Raw genomic sequence first — 23,934 nt, forward strand, 5'->3', positions numbered from 1 at the left:
CCTGGCTGTGTCCTGTGCCAACTTCTTGTGCCCCTCCAGCTTTCTTGCTGGCTGGACATGAGAAGCTGAAAAATCCTCGACTTTAGTCTAAACACTACTGAGCAACAACTGAAAACATCAGTGTTATCAACATTTTTCGCATACTGAACTCAAAACACAGCACTGTACCAGCTACTAGGAAGACAGTTAATTCTATCCCAGCGGAAACCAGGACAACAGAGAACTATGTTTCCAAACATATTGGATTAGCTGATGAACCTGGTCAATGAAGTGCAGATTTGAAGATTTTAGTATTTGTTCCTTTTCATTTACAATCTTAGAATCATAGAATCATTTAGGTTGGAAAAGATCTTCAAGATCATCGAGTCCAACCATCAACCATGCCCACTGAACCATGTTTTGAAGTGCTTTGTCCACTCGCTTTTTGAATGCCTCCAGGGATGGCGACTCAACCACTTTCCTGGGCAGCCTGTTCCAATGTCTGACAACCCTCTCAGTAAAAAAATTTTTCCTCATACCCAATTAAAACCTCCCCTGGTGCAACTTGAGGCCATTTCCTCTCATCCTATCTCCTCCAGCCACCTGACAGAAGACACCAGCACCCACCTCACTACCACCTCCTTTCAGGTAGTAAGCTGAGTAAAGTAGAGAGCTATATGGTCTCCCCTCAGCCTTCTTTTCTCCAGACCAAAGAACCTCAGTTCCCTCAGCCGCTCCTCATAAGACTTGTGCTCCAGGCCCCTCACCAACCTGGTTGCCCTTCTCTGGACACGCTCCAGCACCTCAATGTCTTTCCTGTAGCAAGGGGCCCAAAACTGAACACAGTACTCAAGATGCAGCCCCACCAGTGCCGAGTACAGGGAAACAATAACTTCCCTGCTCCTGCTGGCCACACTATTTCTGATGCAGGCCAGGATGCCGTTGGCCTTCTTGGCCACCTGGGCACACTGTTGGCTCACATTCGGCCAGTTGTCAACCAGCATGTCCATGTCTTTTTCTGCCGGGCAGATTTCTGGCCACTCTTCCCAAGCCTGTAGCACTGCATAGGGTTGTTGTGACCCAAGTGCAGGACCCAGCACTTGGCCTTGTTGAACTTCATAGAATTGGCCTTGGCCCATCAATCCAGCCTGTCCAGATCCCTCTGTAGAGCCTTCCTACCCTCAAGCAGATCAACCCTCCCACTCAACTTGGTGTGGTCTGCAAACTTGCTGAGGGTGCACTCAATCACCTCATCCAGATCATTGAAAAAGATATTAAACAGAGCTGGCCCCAAAACTAACTCCTGTGGAACACCACTTCTGACCAGCCACCAACTGAATTTAACTCCATTCACCACAAATCTTGTAGATTTGAGGTACAGTTATGTCTTTTCTGAAAAGAAAAAAAATACATTAATACTTTAAAAATGTCTTGATACCTTAAAAGTTAGAATACTGTAATTCCAATATTAGTAACTATTTTTGTATACCAGAAACACAAACCCAGGATGTTGATGGGGATCCATTTTCATCAGGGTCTAGGGCAGTTGTTATTTGGTCATCCCTTTCTTACAAGGTTCAGCATAAACAGAGGAGAACTCATTTCACTGCAGTACTCTGGTATAGTGCACAGCTCTGTTAATGAATGTTTATTATGCCTTAATGAAGATTCTGAATGCAGTGAAACAGACCCTTTGAAATCATCAGGCTCCACTGAGATGGATTTTGTTGGCACAGGAATGCTGCCACCAAAGAAGTACCCTGTTATCAGTGTGGCTTAAATTTGTAAAGCTGTGCACCTGAGACTCAGTTGCGGGAGGTTATTAGGCCCATGGAGGAATTGGAGAGTGACACTATCCCAGTAAGGATCAGATGAGTAGGGAGGTCAGGAGGAGGAATCCTATTCTGAATTTTCTTGAAGCGCAGATGTTTTCAGGCAAACCTAGACCAGAGAATGGTGGTTTCACGCAACCATCATGTAGCAACCTGCTGTTCAAAATCACTTTGACCTGGACAAAGAACAATGACACTGTGTTTATTCTTTCACTTTGTATTTTCTTGTATTATCTATTTTTAAAAATATCTGCTGTCTTTCATTTGGACATTTTCTTACCCAGAAGGGAAATTTGTTTTTTGTCTTACTAACTACTTTGTGTATTCTAAGAGAATTAAGAAACTTTTAACTGCATCAGTGGGAATTATTTTAATGTTCTCCATAGTGCACTGTATAACACAATCATTCCAATGCTTTTCTGCCTATTTATTTAATAGCTTTCAGTGAATCCTGTAAGTTATGAGGTGCGCCCAAAGTCAGTAAAATAGATATAAAAAAATTAAGTAAGTCTGTAATTTAGGTTTAGTAATCATGTAATATGGAACCCACTCAGTTCCTGAATGAATACAGAGGAATCATCTTTCTAGAACAATTCCAGGAAATGCTGAAAGAAACAACATAAAAACTTGTTACTTTTCATTATAAAAAAGGCTTTGGAACATGTTGCTGGTGAATATAACCCTATAGTAACCAAAATTGTTCAAAAAATGATATGGAAAATTGAATAGCAGTCTAGCTTAAATGGTTGTTCTGTGAGTTTATGTTTTCCTTCATATTTCTCTATACTCAAATTCCACTGAGAAATGACATTTGAAAATAGAAAAATAATAATAAGTAATAGATTATTTTTTTTTTAATAAGCTTAAGTTGTCATGCCATGTTAAAGTAAACTCTGGAAAGGACAATAGTTTTATCAAGGTTTTATCCAACATTATAATGATTTCTGAGCACATTTGCTTCATAAATATACTGTACTATCATACTTTAGCCAATATGAACTAAGTCATATCCTAATGGATATCAGAGGTTTCTTACTTTGCTTGCAATTCATATATTATCCCTTCTAGTGTCTGCATCAACATATACAGTACAGATTGAGTGTGCTCCTCATATATCTTGTAAGTATTCTATTTTACAAATTATAGGAAAATAGTGTGTGTGTGTAAAATGAATGATTTTACTCTTAACCAATATGGAGTACAGGATCTTAAAAAATAAAATTTATTTTTTCTTTCAGTAACTTATTCTTTGTTTAAAATGATGGTGTATGTGATTAAATTCCAACCTAAAGCAATTTCGATTAGACTAATGAAAACTAATTATGATCATTTCCAACCACATTAGGAATAGCAGTTCAGTAATTTGTCTGCTATGCATTTACCATCTGCTTGTACATGGCAACAGAATTTTTTGGTAAGGTGTCATGCTACAAACATAAATGATATTGTAGTAGTGATAAATTATGAGAGAATTACACAAAGTAAATAACCGAATGACCAGATAAAATGCTATTGATGTTTAGAAATTCAATGTACATCTTGCCAATGTCCCTGTAGTAAATATATCAATATATGCCCCCTATTGTTGTATAGACTTGGCATTAAGTAGTCATGATCATGATATTTGTAACACCAAGGAAATGGACCATAAAAAAACAAATTAAGATTCATGCTCCTTGCAAGAAAAAACTGAAAAGGAAAAGTTACTACTATATGACCATAACTGATTATCTTCTACTTTCAATTGATCAGTTGTCTGGATGTAACAATCCTGATGTGCTTTAATAGCTTTGATTCCCTGGTACACTAATTTATCTTTTTTATTGAGCATACGTAACAATATTTTTTCTAATGCAAAGAGGAATATTATTTTACATTATAAATTGCTGCTAATTAAATACCAGATAACTTAATTTTAATTCATTTAATTCTAAAAATAGAGCATAAAATATTTGAGGGCTTGAAAAATTCTAAACATATTCAAGAATGATAAATTCATCCCCTAGTAGTCAAAACCCTGGCTTATCAAAACACTCAAATGAGATAAGAAAAACTGACAAACCTGTATATGAATATGTACCTCTCTCTTTTATGGTATTACTGAGTAGTGCTGTTATAGCTATCTGTCTTCCTTACATTTCAAATTCTTATCACATCTTGTTAAAAAAAAAGTAAAAAAATAGCCAATTACCACTAAAACTTTTCTTTGAATGAGCTGAAAGTGTTGATCAAATATGATGGAACATGTACATGTCAGACAATTTTACTAATTTCAGAAAAATATTGAGTGTCAGGATATATGTAAAGGAATGTTTGCTTTTTTCCCTTGTTTAACTTGCTAAAAAATACTTGAAATTTATTTTGGCTGTGTCCCGATCCAATATCGGGGAGGGTTCTTAAATGATCCCAAGAGCGAGATTAAGAAACAAACAAGGTCAGATGCCGTACAACCTTACAAGTTTTATTTCCTATAACAACTGATAATAGCGACAGGACAGGGGGAAGAAGAAAGGAAAAAGAGGCAGACCTAAGCAAGAAAACGGGAGAGATGCCGCAAGACTAGTTACCACCACCACGAAGCCAGCAACGTCCCATTGGCTCGGTCTCGGTGCAGGTGATGGAGGTCCAAGTTCCAGGTTCCAGCAGACAGGTGATGTCAAAGTCCCAGTTCCAAGTTCTGATTTCATTCCCTTTTCAATCCCCACTCAATCCCTTTCAGTTCCTTTCCAGTTCCTTTCAGTTCCCTTTTTCGAGACAGGAGTGCGCAGTTCTTTTATTGTCCCGGTCCCCACGATTTCTCCGAAGACTCCACCCATTTCCACGGAGCTCATTATCATACATGCCGCCCCGTGTTCCTCCATGGGTGCATGCCCAGGTGTTCACGGTGGTATTTGGTTTTCTTCACCTTGCTCGTGGGCAAGCACAGCTTGGTAGGCACTGCTAGCTTCAGGTGCATATGGTGGTTTCTTCAGGGACATTTTGTCTCCTTCAGCGCGTACTCCCCCACAGCAACAGTATGTTGAGGCTAGCAAATGGTAACTGTGCAGCAGCAATGTCGAGAGAAACATAGTCCAACACAGTCTCTTACAGCCTGTTGATGAATTTACACATCCTCAACAGGCATGATGATTAATGAATAGGACTATGATCCATTGAGCTTCTAAAAAAATAGAGAAATGTGTTGGAGTTTTATAAAAGTATTAACTATTCAAGAGCATTGGATGTTTATCTGTCTGAAGCTATTTCAGTGTGAAACTTCATGTCATCTTGCTTGCTGCTTGCCCTTACCAGTAGTAAATAGAATAATAAAGTCTAATTTTTTGAAGACTTTTAACATTACTAATACATCATCACATGAATAGCTGCATAGACTCCTAGGAATTTAATGTTAAATTAATTTAAGGGGAAAAAGAAACTTGGAGAAAATGTCACTTAGTTAAATGGCTTAACTAAAGGTTTTAAGGAAAGCGACATTTATTTTCCACTTTCCTTGGCACTGTGACTTTCACTTTGAGACAGAACTAGGTAACTTTTTGTGAGAGGCCACTGGGCAAGTAATATACCATACTAGAGAGAATCAAATTCAGAAATCCATAGCTTAATGGCTAAAAGCAATCATTACCTGACAAAAGTCTATAGCTTGGGAGATAAAATGGACTGTTGTCTCACACTTAAAAGACCATAAAATTTGTATATAGGCATTTTCACCTAATGGCTATAGGACCAGAAGTTCACATATTAGACTTATTTCCATTTCAATCACTGAAACATGATGCATGACTTCACTTGGATTAGAAGTCTAATGGGACAAAGTCAAAGGTTCAGCCTTTGATTTTATGGGAGTTACTCAAGTAGAGCCCTTTTATGTTTTAAGGTGGAAACTATTTTCTGGATGTATTAGTGGAGCTTATATACAAATGGGATTTACACACTCATATATGTGCGTATATATATATATATATAAAAATACGCACGTGAAAACAGTAGGGTTACACAGGGGTAGATAACAATAATTTATGAGTAAGAGGAAGAGGAAATTTTACTTGCTTTAAATAGGTAACTGTTAAACTCTGAAAGCTAGTCACAATATGGGCAGACCCACCACTGGCCAAAACTGAGCCCTTCAGCAACACTGGTAGGACGTCTACAGTAACATATTTAGGAAAGGGTAAAAAATGCTGTGCAGCAGCTGTGAGAGAGGAGTGAGAACATGTAAGAGAAACAACTCTGCAGACCCCCAGGTCAGTGAAGAAGGAGGGGGAGGAGGTGCTCCATCTCTGCCAGAGCAGAGATTCCCCTGCAGCCCCACGTGGGGAAGACCATGGTGAGGCAGGCTGTCCCCCTGCAGTCCAGGGAGGTCCACGGTGGAGCAGATCTCCACCTGCAGCCTGTGGAGGACCCCATGCCGGAGCAGGTGGACATGCCCTGAAGGAAGCTGCAGCCTGTGGAGAGCCTGCGCTGGAGCAGGCTCCTGGCAGGACCTGTGGCCCATGGAGAGGAGCCCACACAGGGGCAGGTTTTCTGGCAGGAACTGTGGCCTGTGGGGAACACATGCAGGAGCAGTCCATTCCTGAAGGACTTACCTCCCTGGAAAGGACCCATGCTGGAGCAGTTCATGAAGGATTGTCTCCTGTGGGCAGAATCCCACTCTGAAGCAGAGGAAGAGCATGGGGAGGAAGGAGCAGCAGAGATGACGTGTTATGAACTGACTGCAACCTCCATTCCCCATCTACCTGCACTGCTCACTGGAAGGAGGTAGAAGAGTTATGAGTGCAGTAGAGCCTGGGAGGAAGGTGTTTTTAGTTTTGTTTTTATTTCTTACTATCTTACTCTGTTACTAATTGGCAATAAATTAAGTTAATTTCCCCAAGTCAAGTCCATTTTGCCCATCATGTTAATTGGTGAGTGACCTTCTTGTTCTTACGTTGACCCATGAGCTTTTTCATTGTATTTTCTCCTTCTGTCCTGTTGAGGAGGGGGAGTGGTACAGCACCTTGGTGGGCACCAAGGTCAACCCACCACACCATGTTACACATTCTGTAGACCCATTTTTCACTAGTTTTTCACTGTATTAACTTGGCTTTTGTAGGTAGGCATTTTGTGTTTCATGATGTAGGAGGAGTTTATAATGCCAGCTGAGACCCGTACATGTATTTTTTACATTGCAGGGAGAGAAAGAGCTCCACTTATCTCAGAACCATGTGATGGGCAGACTTCCAGCATTCAGTTAACTGTCTAGGCAGCCCATGATAATGTTCAAATCTCTTTTTAATTCTTCAGTTCCAAGTGATAACAAAGTGAAAGAAATTACATGTTCTTATCATGATACTGCTTCCTTCTGTTAATTTGTGTCTAGCCATGTCTTATGAGTTTTAAATTGCAATGCTAATGTGTTGCTTTTAGCATTATTTTTTTCCCCTTGTATAATTTAGAAATATAACTAAAAAATTAATTCTTCTGTAAAGTAACCTGGCACTATGGCCTCAGCACTGTTTCATTTTCTAGAACAGAACAGAATAGAATAGAATAAAATAAAATAGAATGTTTCAGAGTTGGTTTATATTTGTGACTCTTTGTCTTAAACTTAAATCTAAGTGAAGATTGAAGTTTTCCATAATTTCTTTTCAGAAGATATTGTTTTGTGAATATATTGGTGAAATTTTACCTCTTTATATGTTGAAGTTGTGATATGCTATGTAATATAGAACCTGTTAGGGAGCAGACATCTTCATTTATATACTTTAATTTGATATTTGCTACATACATTGTGATTTAACTTTCTCCTATGAACACTATAAATATAACAGGATCATTTAGAAATATGATGACAGGCTTCCTGTCAGGCTAAATTAATGTTTTTTCTTTATTCCTACAATAGCAGAACACTGTCCATTGGTGTCTTAGGACATGAAGCTCAATGGCTTGTATGGGAAAATTCATCCCAAGTTCTCTCTCCTTCACATTTGGATGAACTGATTTTCTACTCTGAGAGGGAGATATTCAAAGCCCCATAACTACAGGATATTCAGCAATTTGCTACTGTCTCTCTTTTAAAAAATCTTTCTTCAAGAATTACCATTCTTGGAAATGAAATTCAGAAAAATTAATGACATTTCAGGAAACACTAAGTAATGGGGGCATGACTGGTGTTTTGGGTTTGTGTGGCAGGGTTTTGGTAGTGGGGGAGGGGCTGCTCCTGTAAGAAGCTGCTAGAAGATTCCCCAGCTCCAATATGGACCCATATTTGGCCAAGGCCGACCCAATCAGTGATGGTGGTAGCGCCTCTGGAAGAACAGATTTAAGAGGGGAAACCTGCAGCCGGGGAGGAGAGTGGAATGTAAGAGAAACCCCTGTACAGATACCAAGGTCAGTTGAAGAAGGAGGGGGAGGAAGTGCGTCGGAGGAGGGGATGCCCCTGCAGCCCGTGGTGAGACAGCAGGCTGTCCCCCCCCAGCCCATGGACGTGAGTGGGGGAACAGATGCCCACCTGCAGCCTTAAGTCCTATTTCAAACAGTCAGGTGGAGCTAAATTACAAAAAGGCAGTGTGAGGATTCAGACTGAGGGTTACTATGTTGTTTTGATTAGCACTTTTAGAAAAGTGTTGGAGAGAACATGCTGGGGAAGATAGTTAAAACTGCCATAGATGAGAAGAACAACTGGACTAGTGATGTGAACCTACAAATAAGGATTATAACCACCAGAGGCATGGTGAATCTTGTCACTGCTGCTGGTGCTTTGTTTCTGTGTTGTTTAGGGCTTTTGCTTGCTTGCTTGTTTTTGTTTGTTTTATCCATGTGTTTCCCAAGTAACATGTAAAGCTAGACTTTACTATTTGTCATCTCTTCGCAAAGACAGAGCTCACAAGGAAAAAATAATCTAGTTGTTGATCCTAAATTGCTTCTGCCAGAGTAGAAATCACACTGATTTCTTCAGGGAAAAGAAGAGGAACCCAAATCCTTTTTTCTGGCAGCATCCCCTATTTTTGTGCTATATTTGTAACTCTACACTGGTAATTGGGAATTCTTCTGTTGGATAGTAGTCTTTGAGGGCAAATTTTCCTGGAACAGCAAAAACCAAGTAAACAGATGGGAGAAGATAGAGTGACACAAACAGAAACAGGAAAAGGATTAGAAAGAAGTTACATTTTGAAAAAAAAAATTGCCATATTTCAAAGTTCTCTACCATGAACCCTTGCCACAAATTTGATAGGTATTTTTTTCTTTTTTTTAAATCCTTTAAATGTCCAGGTACAATTGAGTAAAGTGCTACTCATGGCAATCAAGTATACTCAAAAGATAGCCAATTTTTAGAGTCATAGAGTCAGTTTGGTTTTTAGGCAAAGGCTGATCAGTAGTGGATTATTCAGAGCAGGATTTGAAGACAGCACCTTCAGAATGCATCAGAAAGTTAAATACTTTCTCATTCCAGTCATATTTACTGCTCTCTGATTTGATTTGTTAAGCATATGACATCTTCTATTATGATGGGTAATAAGAATGAAGTTTTTTTTCTAAAAGTTGATAGTGATAAATACTTGTTGGATTTAATATCATGATGATTACATCTTAAATGAAAGTTTTGAAAGAGCCTTTTTATTGAAAAGCTCTAATTTCATTACTTCTTTAAATTTCAAATTTTAAATGATTGCTACAAAGTCTGAATCTTAATTTCTTATGGAAAGTTGATGTTTTCATGCTTGCATCTGCTTTTAAAGTGCAGTTAATTATCAGCAGAAATGTCAAACATTTCCTTTGCTTTGTTCTCATGTACCTTCATGTTTTGTATCCTTTTGGAAAGCTTGTGTCTAGTACATACAATTGAAGTATTAAGTACAAGAGATAGAGACTGATCTGTCATTCAGAACCACCTTTGCAGAAGCTTACAAAGTAAAATCAAGTCACATCCACCTAGTTCCTGACCCATTAGACACTCTTGCTTTGATAACCTAGCCCTTCACAATTTTGTTAGCACCACATGTAGCAGGTTTACTTTTTTTTCTTCCTCCATTTACAGACAAAGACAAAATCTTACAAATACTTCAGAAAAATGAAATTATGTCCACCTATGGTCAGAAAAAACAGGGTCTTATATGGTTGTAAGCAGCCTTGTTTCCCCAGAGGTCTGCATTCCTAGTAGTTTATATTATAAGCTGCATTACTAAGGGAACAAAGTTAAAATTGAGTAGGGAAGTGTAACTTAAATTCAAAGGTTTGTTAATGACAAAATTGTTAATTAAGAGTGTCTGATTTAGAAGGTGGTAAGATGATTCAGCAACAGTTCTCTGATATGATGACATAAAATAAGGGTTAAATAGTAATTCAGTGCATTTTATGGTTTGTTATGTGTTAAATCATATTAATTATAAAGAAAACCAAAAGAAAAGATGATGATGAAACAGTCATGGGCTGATGATTTTTGTTCAAGCAGAATGTTTTAGTTTTGTGCCCATAAAATGTGTGTATCTCCTGAAAAATACTGATCTTGGTTTTTTTTGTTTGTGGTTTTTTGTTTTTTTTTTTTAATATTAGCTTCTTAGTATTTCAGTTTCAGCTGTTTCTACTTGGAAATCCCAGAGTGCTGTTTTATAAGAGAGAAGAAAATAGAACTATTTTTTCAATTCTAAAAGAAGTTGACTGACTGACTGACTTTAAGCAGTAGACAACCTACATAGCAGCTGGAGCAGGGAAATGAGGAAATGCTGGAGAAAAATTGCCACTAGCCATAGAGCCATTTCAGGAAAATGTGCAGTATCTGCCAGCTAGTATATCAGTTACATTTTTTGGAGGTATCTGAATTCAACAGTCAAAAGTTAATATCTTAGTAATTACTATTGAACTAGGGTTGGTTGGTTGGTTTGTTAATAGCTGTTGTTTATTTGACTGGATTTCAGTCCAGGATCAACATCACATCATATAATTTGGTCCGTTGCCCACACTAGAAAATGGGTACTAGAGTGTGGGTGGTCTTTTAATCAGAATTTTCTGAAAAATAGTCAGAAGACCATTCCAGGACCCAGAAAGAAAAAAGTGATACTGCCATTATTTGTGCTACATCTATTAAGCCAGTTGTGTAGATAAGGAGAGCCTTAACTCTCCAGAGCTTTGGATTAATAATTCTCACAAATAAATACTCAAACCTAACTTGAAAGAGCATGAGAACACAAAAAATGGAACTTTCCCATGTTACAATGAAATCATATAATTTTAAACCGTAATTATAGTTCATAAATATCATTCTCAAATAATATCAAATGTTCCACAACTCACATCTGTAGATGAGGTTTTCCATCCAGACTAATTTCCTTGTGATAAGCAATACTTTTTACTTCTGCTTTAGTTATCCTGGTCTACAGCAGAAAAGAAACCAAAAGGCTAAGTGAAAATTGTGATTCTATTCAGAAGCATAAGTAGGGCAAAAGATTACTTATTTCATACCTCTTATGAAGTGATCTTCTGCCTTATTCAGATGCATTATATCAACCAAATATGAATTAAAAAAAAAAAAAAAAGAAGCTCTTATGATATATCAAAAAGAAAGAAAAATCAGGAAAACAAACACTAAAAAAAATTTAGAATTATGTGTTGAAAGGATGTTTCTGTACTTTCTGATCAGAAAATGCCCTTTAATGAAACAAAAAACCCAAACACCTGATTGGCAATTACTTGAAGACACTGTGGTAGATTAACATGTGTTAAAATTCTTCACTACAGTCTGAATGATTTCAAAATAGTGCTGTAGGAGCAATAGAGCATTTTCATTGCCCTATTCTAAAATAAGGAGTTCAACCTTTATGAGTTAACTGTTAGAAATTAAACACTTCAGGCATAATGAGGTATGAAGGCATTGCTAATGCCAAAATGTCATCCTATAATGAAGTAAAAGTAAAAGTTGCACTTGTAATGCACCCTCTGTTGTAGAAAAAAAAGTTTATATTTCTTTATAAATGTGAATGATTAAAAATAAGTATTTAAAGATTATCATAATCATAGGGAAGTAAACTGAGCTTCAGTGAGAATTGCTTCTGATTTTTTTCCTTGTTTCTTAGAAACAGGGCTGTATTATCTTCTTCATCTCTAGTTTAATTAGGTATGGTTCCATTCAAATTGATGTTTGTTCAAAATGTGTCTGTATATCCTGAGTAATAATGACTAGCAGAAAATGTGTGATTCTTTTTAATATTGCATAGTCTCATATTAAAAATTACATTTCCATAATAGGGATGTTGGGTGATAAAAGGGCATAAGAGATGTTAGAGCTAAGAGATTATTTAAGATTAAAAACCACAAAGTGCCTCTATCTCTAAGCATCTGATATGGGCAAATATAGCAATTTATTGAAGGATTTTTGTTTCAAGAAGCCAAACAAAGTTTATAGAACAAAAAGACTGTCTGCACATAGGAGAAGTTGCCTGTTGAATAAATGTTTGCTAAAGCAAAGCATATACTTAAAATGTTCATTAGGATTAAAAGCTTCCAGAGAAGCATCCTAAACATCAAAAGAAAAAGGAGGAGGAAGGAAAACAACTCCACAGAAACAAAAGATAATGGTGAATTTCAAGAGAAAAGTGTAAAACCAAAATATTCTGTTGTTGGTATTAACTTTTTTTCTCTTGAAGGGTTTCAGCTTAATCTTTTTCCTCAGCATAAATGATGCAACTGGGGAGTGTTTTTTAGGTGTATCCAATGAAACCTGTCTGATCCATTGACATCATAATCTGCACACAGCAATGGCTGTTTTCTTCTAGCATCTCAGCAAACTTTTAATGGAAAAGATCTATAATGAGGTTTTATATTTCTAGGCTTCATTACTTTTTATGAAGCAAAGCGAAATACACTTACTGGAGTAGAAATATATAAAAAAGTCTTAAACAGTTACAACTAAGTAATAACTATAGAAATAAAACAACACTGTCCTGGTTTCAGCTGGGATAGAATTAACTGTCTTCCTAGTAGCTGGTACAGTGCTGTGTTTTGAGTTCAGTATGCGAAAAATGTTGATAACACTGATGTTTTCAGTTGTTGCTCAGTAGTGTTTAGACTAAAGTCGAGGATTTTTCAGCTTCTCATGTCCAGCCAGCAAGAAAGCTGGAGGGGCACAAGAAGTTGGCACAGGACACAGCCAGGGCAGCTGACCCAAACTGGCCAACGGTGTATTCCATACCATGTGAAATCCCATCTAGTATAGGAACTGGGAAGTGGGGGCAGGGAATTGCCACTTGGGGACTAGCTGGGTGTCGGTCGGCAGGTTGTGAACAATTGCCCTGCGCATCATTTGTACATTCCAATCCTTTTATTACTACTGTTGTCATTTTATTAGTGTTATCATTATCATTATTAGTTTCTTCTTTTCTGTTCCATTAAACCGTTCTTATCTCAACCCACGAGTTTTAATTTTTTTTCCTGATTTTCTCCCCTATCCCACTAGATGGGGGGGTAGTGAGTGAGCGGCTGCGTGGTGCTTAGTTGCTGGCTGGGGTTAAACCATGACAAACACATTTTCAGTATGTACAATGGCTTTTTTTTAAACTTTGATTTTAACTTCTGTGCTAGTTCAAAACATGTACATTTCCTTGTACATGTACTTTTGATAGCATTCACAAAGTAAGTAAGTTTTCACACTTTTGAAATCTACAAATTATCTGATATTTCTTATGCAACCAGTTCTAATTCTCAGGAGCAACATCATGCAGCTGTCTGGCCAGGACTCTGAGTTTTCTAGATCATCTGCTGAACTCATTGAAATCCTAGAGAGACTGTAAACTCAGGGGTCTCCCAAAACTAATGGTAAACTGTATGCTCAAAAGCCTGTGAAGGAGCCTTCTTAGCAAGGCAGTCTATGAAGCAGTGCCTGCATTCTAGCAAAAGTATATTACAGGCAAGCATTTTGTTAGAATACATAAAGGTAAGATTTTAACTAAATTATTTTATTGGAAAATACTTTACATGTTTTAACTATTTAATAAATGGATCAATGAGTTTTGTGGAACAACTGATATCCATGTTTGTAGCACTGAGATCAAGTATAATGAATTTCAGTGTCAATTTCAATATCCTTCAATTGTGTACCAAATAGTGTTCAATAAAGCATAATTTTGAGTATACATCAAGCCAAGTCAGTAGTGTAAGAAAAAAAACCATAGCACCAACACAAAGTAGTTTTGGAAAGAAAACAAGTTAATGTCTTGCTTAAGAGCTCAACAATCAAACAAACAAACCCAAACAGATGAAAGACGGAGGGTGGATATGTGTGTGTGTGTGTGTGTGTGTGTGTGTGTGTCTGTTTTCTGCACTTACTGAAGGATATAGCTAAAGATAGATCTGGTACATGAATGAATCCAAGACCTGAACTTCAAATATAAACTACATTTCAGGGAAGATTTAGAGGGTGATGTTTTAATGAGAAATGTTGAAATCCTATTTATTAAAAATGCAAAACCAAACCTACATTCCTTTCCATAACAAACAATTTATTGGCATTTAGGAATGGGTATAGGTTGTGGGAGTTTGCAATGTACAGGTAGGAACACAGTTTAACAATCCATCAAACTAATTTGAAATAACTTACTACAATTTTCTTTATGAAAAGCAAACTTCCTTGCAGGAAAAATAAGACTTCTGATTGCAAAAAACAGTCTTTGAGAGGTTGCATGTTTCACAAAAAATTGTAACAAAATTTTGGCTTTGTTAAAAGCCTATGTCTTTCTCTGCTCTGTTACTTCAATTTCAGTTTTCATCTTCACCGCTAATTTTTGCAAGCCAAGACTATTTTCCAGTTCTTTACTGTCCAGCTTTTAACACAGCCTGTATAATTGCATAATGCTTTAAAAGATCTTAAAAATGCAGGGTTGACAATAAGAATAATATTCATTTGGATTAAGTAACTTCTGTATAAAAGAGACTCTTTCTTACTGCACTGTTACATACACATGATGGAATATTACTTCTTTTTTGATTTCTTTTGCTTTGTAAGAGGAAAAGTCTTGTATGATATTAATTTCTTTAAAAAGTTATAATTCCTGATAAAGGTGTGCTTTTGGTATTCCACTAATTAAAAGAATAGAATTATAGTTCAGAATCTTCATTCCTTCATCCTATTGTGTTATTGCTGAACCTGTCAACAAGGGTACCAGTTAGCCTCACTTCCTTTGGTTTATTATATGCCTATGATCCTTCTGGCAGATGGTAAGATGCTATATGAATAACAAAAAATGATACAGAAAAATAATAATGACACACTTTAAAAGCTATTTAAGCCTCTCTAAGGATATTCACCTTGTAAATTAGAAATTTTTTATTCATGCAACCTGTAAATCTTGACAATATCAAAACCAATTGCCATGCTGAAATACTGGTCTCTTAAAATTGCAACGATTATTTAGGTCATATATTACCCTGTATTCGAATATTTTTACCAGCTGTAATTCTTGCCCAGATAATTTTTACTCTATTTGGATGTCCCGATCCAATGTTGGGGAAGGTTTCGATATGATCGCAAGAGTGAGATTAATACACAAATGAGGTCAAATGCCATATATCCAAAAGAGCTTTTATTATCAAAAATATCAAAAGTAGAAAGTAGTAGCAATAGGATAGAATGGAAGAAAAGGCAGAAACCAAGCAAGCAGTCAGGATAGAGTTGCAAGGATAGTCACCACCATGGATCCAGCAGCATCCCATTGGTCCTCAGTCTTCAGTTCTTCAGTGGTGGGTGCATACCACGGCTTGTCTCCACACTTTTTTATAGGGTATTGTTCAATAATGCATGCACACACGTACTGTTCATGCACTGTTCATGCACCACAGGTTTTGTCTATCACATGACCTTCCTGTGATCAACACCAGAAACCAGTATCTTATCTCAAAGACTACAGTTTCTATGACAATGGTAGTCTCCACTTTCCTGCATGCTTCATCGGCTTCAGCCTGTTTCCTCCCCTGGATGCCTCAGTGGCCTAGTAATTTTCCTTATGGACAGAGGAGTGTCCTGCTTATACAGGCCATCCCAGAGACAAATGGCTTGAGATAAATAGTTCCTAGTTCAGCCTCTCACATCAAACAATCCTTGAGATGAATGGCTTGAGATGACAGTCTAGTCTCTTACACCTAACAATCTTTGAGACAAACAGCTCAAGATAACATTTCAGTCTCTCACATTGGAAAAATTCTTCAGCCACCTACTTGCCTTTTTTTTTTCCTTTTCTTTTTTTTTCCTGGTGGTCCAGTATTTTTCATTAGATTTTTGTTTTTGTCCAAACACAATTGTCAAAGGGAAAATTACTCAAGAGTTGAAGCATGTCAGTTCCACTATGTGTAGCCTGCAACATCCCAGAACCCATCTGCCCTATGCCCTGTGGTACATACTGCATTTTACGTCTCCAGGAACTAGAAACAGGCAGCAGTGTAGTTTGCTGTCAAATACAACATCAGTACCTATCATTGTCTCATGAGCAATGCTTTGATTGATCTGCGTAGTTGCCAACTGCATGATGCTATGCAGGGTTCATCAATCAACATATACATAGCAAATCTGGAAAGTGTAGTATTATTAATTTTGTTGAACCTGTTGTGGTCTGAGCCAGCTATGATGTGGTTGTATCCAGTTTATTTCTCATTCAGTTTAAGTGAGAAATTTTTATGTTGCAATCTTCTGTTCCACAATTTGTATCCATGCTATAAAGAATTTAGTCAAGTATTTCATTTGCATAAAATGATAAGGAGCCTCCTAAGAACACTCTTACTTTTTTTTACTGAATTCTTGTTGGGGCTTTTTTCCTCAAATAGTGGGATTTTTCAAGATGAATTGGACACATAAATTAACAAAAGTATGCTTTTAAAGCTGTTCACTGTTGAATCTCTCTAGAACATTTTGAAATGTTTTACAGTGAATCAATGGTCCTGGTCTTCCACTGGTTGACACTACTTTGGATGTTTCCATCAACTCCAAAGGGTCCTAGGTCAAACCATTAAGTGTTTTGGTAGTTCTGCGGTAGGCAGTGGTGTTTGTTTTGAAAAGCCATGAGTTAGCCTGAATGATGTATTTAAATTTATTTGAATCCTATTTATGGCAAAAATCATGTTAGAGACCTGCTAACCATAGCAGTTGCAGTTCTCAGTGTGCCACTTCCAGGACACAAAACCATGAAAAAAAATATCCTTGGTTATTTTTCAGAGACTTCCTTGGAAGGCAGCACTCCTGCTCAGCCTTGCTGTCTCATCAAATGCAAATAATTCAAGAAACAGAGGAAGTACAGAGCATCTCAATGCACAGGATTCACGTCAGGGTAACCTCAAAGTGTAACTTGTGAGATGAGAAGTTCATGTAGTACTGACATACTTGAAAAACATTCATTTGTAAAGAAACATGGGGATGTCTGTGCATCAAAATCTAGAACATTGTTTAATTTCACTATTCAAGAGAAAAATGAAATTTGTGATGACATAGAAAAAACACTTGTTTTCAAAATTATTGCTTTTTAACTGGGCAGCAATAATATTATTGATAATAATGACCAGTCTGATTGAGCTTGAAAGAATCATCTAGTTTACTGAATGGTTATGGTCTGAAAACTGACATCATAGGCAATGTCAGCAATCTACTTTTCATTAGGAGTAGGCAAGAAACTGGACCTAAGTACCAAAGTGTTTCTCCTAACAATTCCAACGAACATAGTATGTGAATAAAATATAGTATTTGTGTGTTCCTCTAAATTTCAGACTTCTACAGCCTCTTCCTGGTTTGCTGGTAATTTTTTGGGGGGAGGGGAGTGGATTTTTTTTTGCTTATCAGGACAACTAAAGTTTCTGACATCATTAAATGTAGCTAAATTCTAAACTTAGATTAACAATTATTTTATCAGTCTGCATCTTAATTTTTCAAAGCTTTCTGGAGCTGAAATGGAAAAAAATAATCAAAGGTAGCTTAGTTGTTACAGGGTAAAATTGGTTTATTATGTTATGATTTGTTTATGACAGTATGTCACCCACAGGAAAGCAGTATAGCTGATCTTGCTGGCTAGTTGTCTCTTCTTTGTCAAAAAGTTTGTCTCAGAGATAGAGTGTTCATCCAGGCTGGGAGATTATTAGATTATAACATTCCTGTGAAAGGCAGGGCACCTCAACACCTTTCCAGTTCTGTTCTTGAGGTACAAGCCAGCACACCAGCTTACTAGCACACAGGTAGCTCTGAACCAGAGACCAGAAGTCCCTGTTCTTGCTCTTGAGTTTGGGCAAGTGAGAGAGTCCTGAGGGAGGAGCATGTAACTGCATCATATTCAAAACTGTAATTAAGCTTTCAATTACCAGTACCTACTGTGTATATGCAACTGCTTCTCTATAAGTTTTCCAAGGAGTTTGACTTGATCTCTTTCCAGCTTTCTGAAATTTTAAAGAATAAATCTGAGTAGTTCAGTTTATAGGAAAGTTTTAAAATAGCTTCTTTATTGTTTAGGTTTTAATGTCTTCTCCTCATGTAAACACAGAGCTTTTGATTACCTGGGTAGTTTTGCATATTTTTTTTGTTGGTTTGGGGTTTTGTTTGTTTAATGGAAATGTTTATTCTATTCCAACAGCAAGCTGAATTTTAGTTGAAGGCATATTGTCCAGAAATGCCCCACCTTGAAGGTTTTAAGAGAAAGGGAATCTACATTTGTTGAATAGCTTAAATATTTTCCCAATCAAATTGTCTTTGTTCTTCATCTGTTTTTTCTTCTGTTGGTGGTCCTTTTCACATATAACAAAATTGCTGTGGCTAAGTACATTTCAATGTGAAGCAGAAATCTTTCTGCACTATTACCTTTTACAAAAGCAGCTTAGGATGTGATCCATAGACCATTTGCTTTGTGTTTTCATATGCTTTAAGGCACCTCTCCATTGCAGTCTGGACGCAACTGGTTTTTACTCTCCTTGGAAAAGACGTGGAGACTGTCTCTACAAGCAAAATGAGATCACTTTGTGTTTCAATCTGTCTTTGCTGCTCCTTTTTGTTTTGCAGGAAGCACAGAGGTTTTCCAGTAGAATGTATGTGTGTTATCTAGAGCTGCGCCTGAGTATATAAATACCATAATTTCAGAGATGACAAAGTAAGTAATTCTGGCAATGTTCTCTCTGTGCAGAGCTTATTCCTTCACATCTATTGCTTCCTCAAGTAAAAGCAAGCTGTAAAACACAATTGATGTGGAAAGTGTTCTTACAGTCCTGCCTCAGGCAGTCATCATCTTAGCCATCACACAGCTCCCTGAAACTAGTGGAGGTGGATAATGTGTCCAGAAAAGAGGAGCAGTCAGGGTATTTCTTCCTGGGCTTTGTATTTTTTTTTGCATGAAAAAAAAAGAAAGGTGCTCTTCAGCAGTAAAACTGTATTCAGTTCCACAGAAATTTAAGCTATTTTCTGTACTATAGAGGTCAAAGTTGTAATTATCTGGACTGGAGGGGTTGGACCCAAAGAATATGGATAAAAAGACAGAACAACCACACAGCTGTTCCATGATCTCCAACATACTGCATTGGGCAGTGCAGTGAAAGATCAGAGAGAAACTCACTGTGTCCCCAGTAAAACTGTGGCTGTCTTGAGACTAACATAGAAGTCAGAAATAATTAAACTCTAAATATCTGGAGGCAGAGTTTATCTTGCTCTTCTACTTTTTTAACATCTACCACAATGAAGGCCTGGCAACTGCTTTTAAGCACCTATGTGTTCAGATGATACTAATATACCGCAACAGAATTTCAATGCCCACCATTCATTTACTTCAGTTCATATCAAAAAACCCAGACAAACAGATATTTCTTCTAAGAATACTGTAATTGCTTTATTTTAATGAGTGTTTTAAATGCTTAGTAGGTATGACTTCTGTTTTGTTTTATTTTTCTCTTCAGACTTGCTAGAAGAAATGGAAGAGGGAAAGAGCATAGAAAAGAAGGGAAAGTATAGGGAAAACCTGAAATGAAAGGAAAATGTTCCTGTGGACCAGGCATTTATATCTTGTGAGGAACTGCTGATCTATTTAGTTTCCATTGACTGCAAGAGGAGCAAAGAATGTTTTTTGAATGAAATTTAAGACAGAAACTAAAAAAAAAAAAAAAAAATTTATGAATTAGATGCCAAAATTTTATGTTAAATCTTGTAGACTTAAATGTCCCTGAATTTGTCTCCAGATATGTAACTCCTAAAACCCAGGAATTGGGTTCTTACCTTCTCCTAGCTTCTTCAGATTTTTTTTTTTTTATTTATTTTTTTTAGTATGAGTTGTGTAAAGGCTTTTTTGAGGGTTGCTGGAGTTTGAGCAGTTTTTTTGAAAGAAGACCATCTTCCACATAAGCTTCTGTTTGGGTACTCAGAAAATGTCAGTTCATGTCTTGGCCTTGACGTTTCCTGTGTCACCTCACATATGCTACTCTATGCCTTACTGTCTTTTGAAATAGGTTAAGTACTAACCTGTCTTGCCAGAAAGATTTAATGTTAGATCTACGAAGGCTGTGTGACTTGCATAATATGCTGAGAAAGGTCAGAAAGAGCAAGATGAAAGGTGGGTAGAGAACTGATAGAATAATGCTTCCAACAAGAAGGAATGATTCAAGGATTGACTGGAACGCCACTGTAACTTTAGGAATGAACAAGGAGCTTCACTGGGTGTTAAACACAAAAAATTCAGTCCTTGCAGGTCATCTTTTCAAGAAATAGAAACTCCTATTCCAATCAGTTTAGAGGTTTAGATGCTGCAGCATATGCTGTGCAAGACTACTGTATTGTTCTTCTTCATCCGAGAGCTCTGCTTTCTCTCCAAGTACTGTAAGACAGGTGGAGTCATGTTGGGGCTTAGAAAATTTGAGCTGTCTCAAGCTTTTTGCTAGACTGCCTTCATAGCTCTGGCAAGTCATGTAATCGTCTTGTGATTTGTTTTCCCTGCAGGGACAATGGTGATTAATTATGGAACTCAGGCTCCAGAAGATCAGGCTTTTAAACTTCTGGCTCTAGAAAACCTTGCATGGGATCCTGGACAGATAACTTGCTCCTGGTTCACAGTAATGATGATAATTTCTCACTATTATTCTTTATATGCTTTTCCAATTATATGGTAAAGTTCTGGACTTTTCTTGCTTTATGTTTTGTCATAGTTTCAGAGCTTTTTTCAATATGACTCAATATGGGTGTTTCTATGTGTACTCTATTTCCAGAGCTGTCACTCAATAAGAATAGACTATACATTAAAAGAAGGCAAGTTCAGTACAGAAGAAGAATTCCAAAACAATGGAATCTCAGGGTATAATGTGCAAAAAGTTAGGACACTAAAAAACTCCATATTTCAAAAGAATGCTTGAGCAAAAATGTAAAATGGACTTTACTGTATTTAGAGCACACACATCTTCAAAGTTAATGACAAGAATACTTTCTAAAAGTTGTCGCACCATATTTAAAATCTTTGTGCTTATTAAAGCAATAAGTGCTTGATTTTTTTTTAAAGTAAATTTTTCTGAAAGTCTCTTTAAACATTCAGATATAACAATTAATTTTGTCATTTAAATACATTTTTTGGCTACAGAGTTATACTGGGCTTCTAGAATAAAAGTGGTATATGTTATAAGTCTACTTGGAATGTATATTAAGCATTCGTTATGATGCAAATTTCATTGAAATAATCTTTAGGATGTCTCAGAAAATACATTTTTGACAGCCTTCATTGTATTTTAATAGAAAATGCTAGTAAAGCAAGTGATAATTAAATCTAATGAAAAGGGAAATTTAAAATCATTACATTTAATTGTTGATTTATTTACACAAATACCAATAAGGACTACTATCCACATGCTTTGTGTCTACTAAAAGGGAAAACATTTGATTCCTAAAAAATGTTCTCAGATGCCTTTTTCTTTTTAATATAGAAATGATAAAGAATATTATATACTTAGAAGAATATTTTGCCTTCTTCGTAAGATCACAAAATTTTTCCTATCCCAAGAATTCTTCTGAAAAGTTTTACTCTACACCACCTTGAAACCTCCTGTTTGCTGTTAATCTGAAAAATATTTTGTAATATTTCAGAAGTATTCTACTCAAATATGAAAATTGGCCTAACTTTTGAATATTAAGCCTAAATTAAACCTAACTTTTAAATTTTAAAAACTATATTTATGATGGTAAACTTTTCTCCAAACATCCTAACATTTTCAAAGCCCTAAAATAACATCAACTATATGAAAAAATTAGAAAGACATTCTTCTGAAGTGACAAATTTGTAAAAAAACTCCCTTTCAGTTCAGCTGAGAGAAGATGCCCTGTTTGTTTTAAATGAAATCAGTGTCAGTTGAATATTTTAATCTTGCATTCCTAATTAGACAAGTATAGTCCTAATGAAATATTCCTTTTGCTGCAGCATCTATGTGTTGAGATTATAAATTCCAGCCATTCTAGTACAGTAGTGTATGGAAGATCCCATTATGAGCTGTGGCTTCATTGCATTGCACAATATCTTACAAGTAACTGTGAAAGCATTCTCATCAGACTACAATGAAAAAAGCAAAGGGGAAGACAAGATCTCATGACTAATTTAGATTTGTTAACATACAAATGACTTGACACATCCACAGAGCTAACTGAAGTCCACAGTCCTTGTCTCTTGACAGATTTTCATCTGTGATTTTTGCTGTGAATGATATGATACATTAAATGTCTTGTTTTCCAGTCTAATGCCAGAGGTACGAAAGTATGCCTAGTTACTCCACTGGCTAGCACTTCTGTTAACTAACATTTTCATCTCATATCTGAAGCATTACAGGTGTGACTCCAATGAGTGTTTGAAAGGACAGATTTAATCAAAGGCCAGTCCCAAATAAAGTGTATATCTCTAAACATTAATGATACTACCTCTTCTTTGAAATTTTGGGCAGGGAAACAAAGTCCCCTAAAAATGTGACACAGTCTTTGGATCACAAAACTGTTTTGAATTTGTTTAGGCAAGTGCTACTAGGACACGCAGTTGACCGCAGCAGTGATTGCAACTACCCTAAGCCTAATTCTTCTACAGGACACAGTCAGAAGCTGAAGGCTGGGCAATTAAGTGGCAGGAGTTGTTTTTTTCAGGCTGAAATACCTGATCCCCACTTGATCCAGCATCAAAAAAGTAGGCACCCACCTACACTCTGAACTGATGAGAACAAGTGCTTATTCTGCAGCAGTTACAGAGTTAGAGTGGAAAAACAGTAATCAGAAATTCAATATGTGTTTTAAAATATCATGAATGTTAAAAGTGATGTTTCGTTCTTAGAGGATGATTACTGTCTAGAGTCCAGTGGAACAAAGTTAGTCATGATGAACTAATGTAATATTAATGTTGGACTTCATATATGCTTCCACAGACATTACCCTATTCTGTTAATTAATACTTTATTCTGGTCCTATTTTCCTATCTTAATAGGAGTCATACTGTTTATCAATTTCATTCTTTTTACATGTAAATTTCTTTAAAAGTGGATAGATAGGAATAGCTTGTGAAAAATACTCTGAAAAGGTTTCACCATTTGAACTGTCACTTTGATGGTTTGCATGTTAAACTGTTTTAAAAGATAGTTAAACAATCTGCATTTTAGGATCCCATTATTTGGGACCTGTACTGCATACAGTTTAAGTTATTAGGATAAGCTGATACCTTAACAAAAAAAAAAAAAGGTCCTATGTAAATTCAAAGTCAGATGCCATGAAAGGTGTGTAAGCATATAAACTAGACAGGTAATAATGGGAGTGGTGCCTTTTATCCTAATTATATAGTTTCACATACACTTTAATACTTCTATTGCTAGAACCCTATTTGCTTCATAATCTAGTTCTACTAACTTGACTTATATACCCATTTGATAAGTGGCAGATCTTTGTTCACACAAAAGACAAGATAAGCAAAAAGCACTTCGGACTGTCCTTTGTTGATATGTCTCTCTTTGGGATACTTTAAAAAAAGCCTCATTTGAGCCAGCTGGCAATAGCAGTGCTGGGTAGAGAATTAGATCAGTAATACTGTTCAAGGAGAACTTAGACACCATTTGAAACTTAATGGTGACAGAGTCTCAGCAATAAGAGGTGAGAAACGCCATGAAATATCTGCAGTAAATGGGAAAATGGAATAGTTAAATGCCT

At 36.6% G+C, this 23,934-nt stretch overlaps 1 long non-coding RNA gene across 1 annotated transcript in view; it reads left to right on the forward strand.

Annotated features, from left to right (window-relative positions):
- The window catches only part of LOC142033696 (uncharacterized), a 94,527-nt gene extending 73,696 nt beyond the window's left edge, over positions 1-20,831 (forward strand). Inside the window, exons 2-3 of the long non-coding RNA XR_012651296.1 lie at positions 18,802-18,889; positions 20,719-20,831. This is a non-coding gene — a long non-coding RNA (uncharacterized LOC142033696). The remainder of the gene's footprint in view (positions 1-18,801; positions 18,890-20,718) is intronic.
- The last annotated feature ends 3,103 nt before the right edge of the window (positions 20,832-23,934 follow it).

This window comes from Buteo buteo, chromosome 8 (genome assembly GCF_964188355.1).
Source record: "Buteo buteo chromosome 8, bButBut1.hap1.1, whole genome shotgun sequence".
NCBI lineage: Eukaryota > Metazoa > Chordata > Aves > Accipitriformes > Accipitridae > Buteo > Buteo buteo.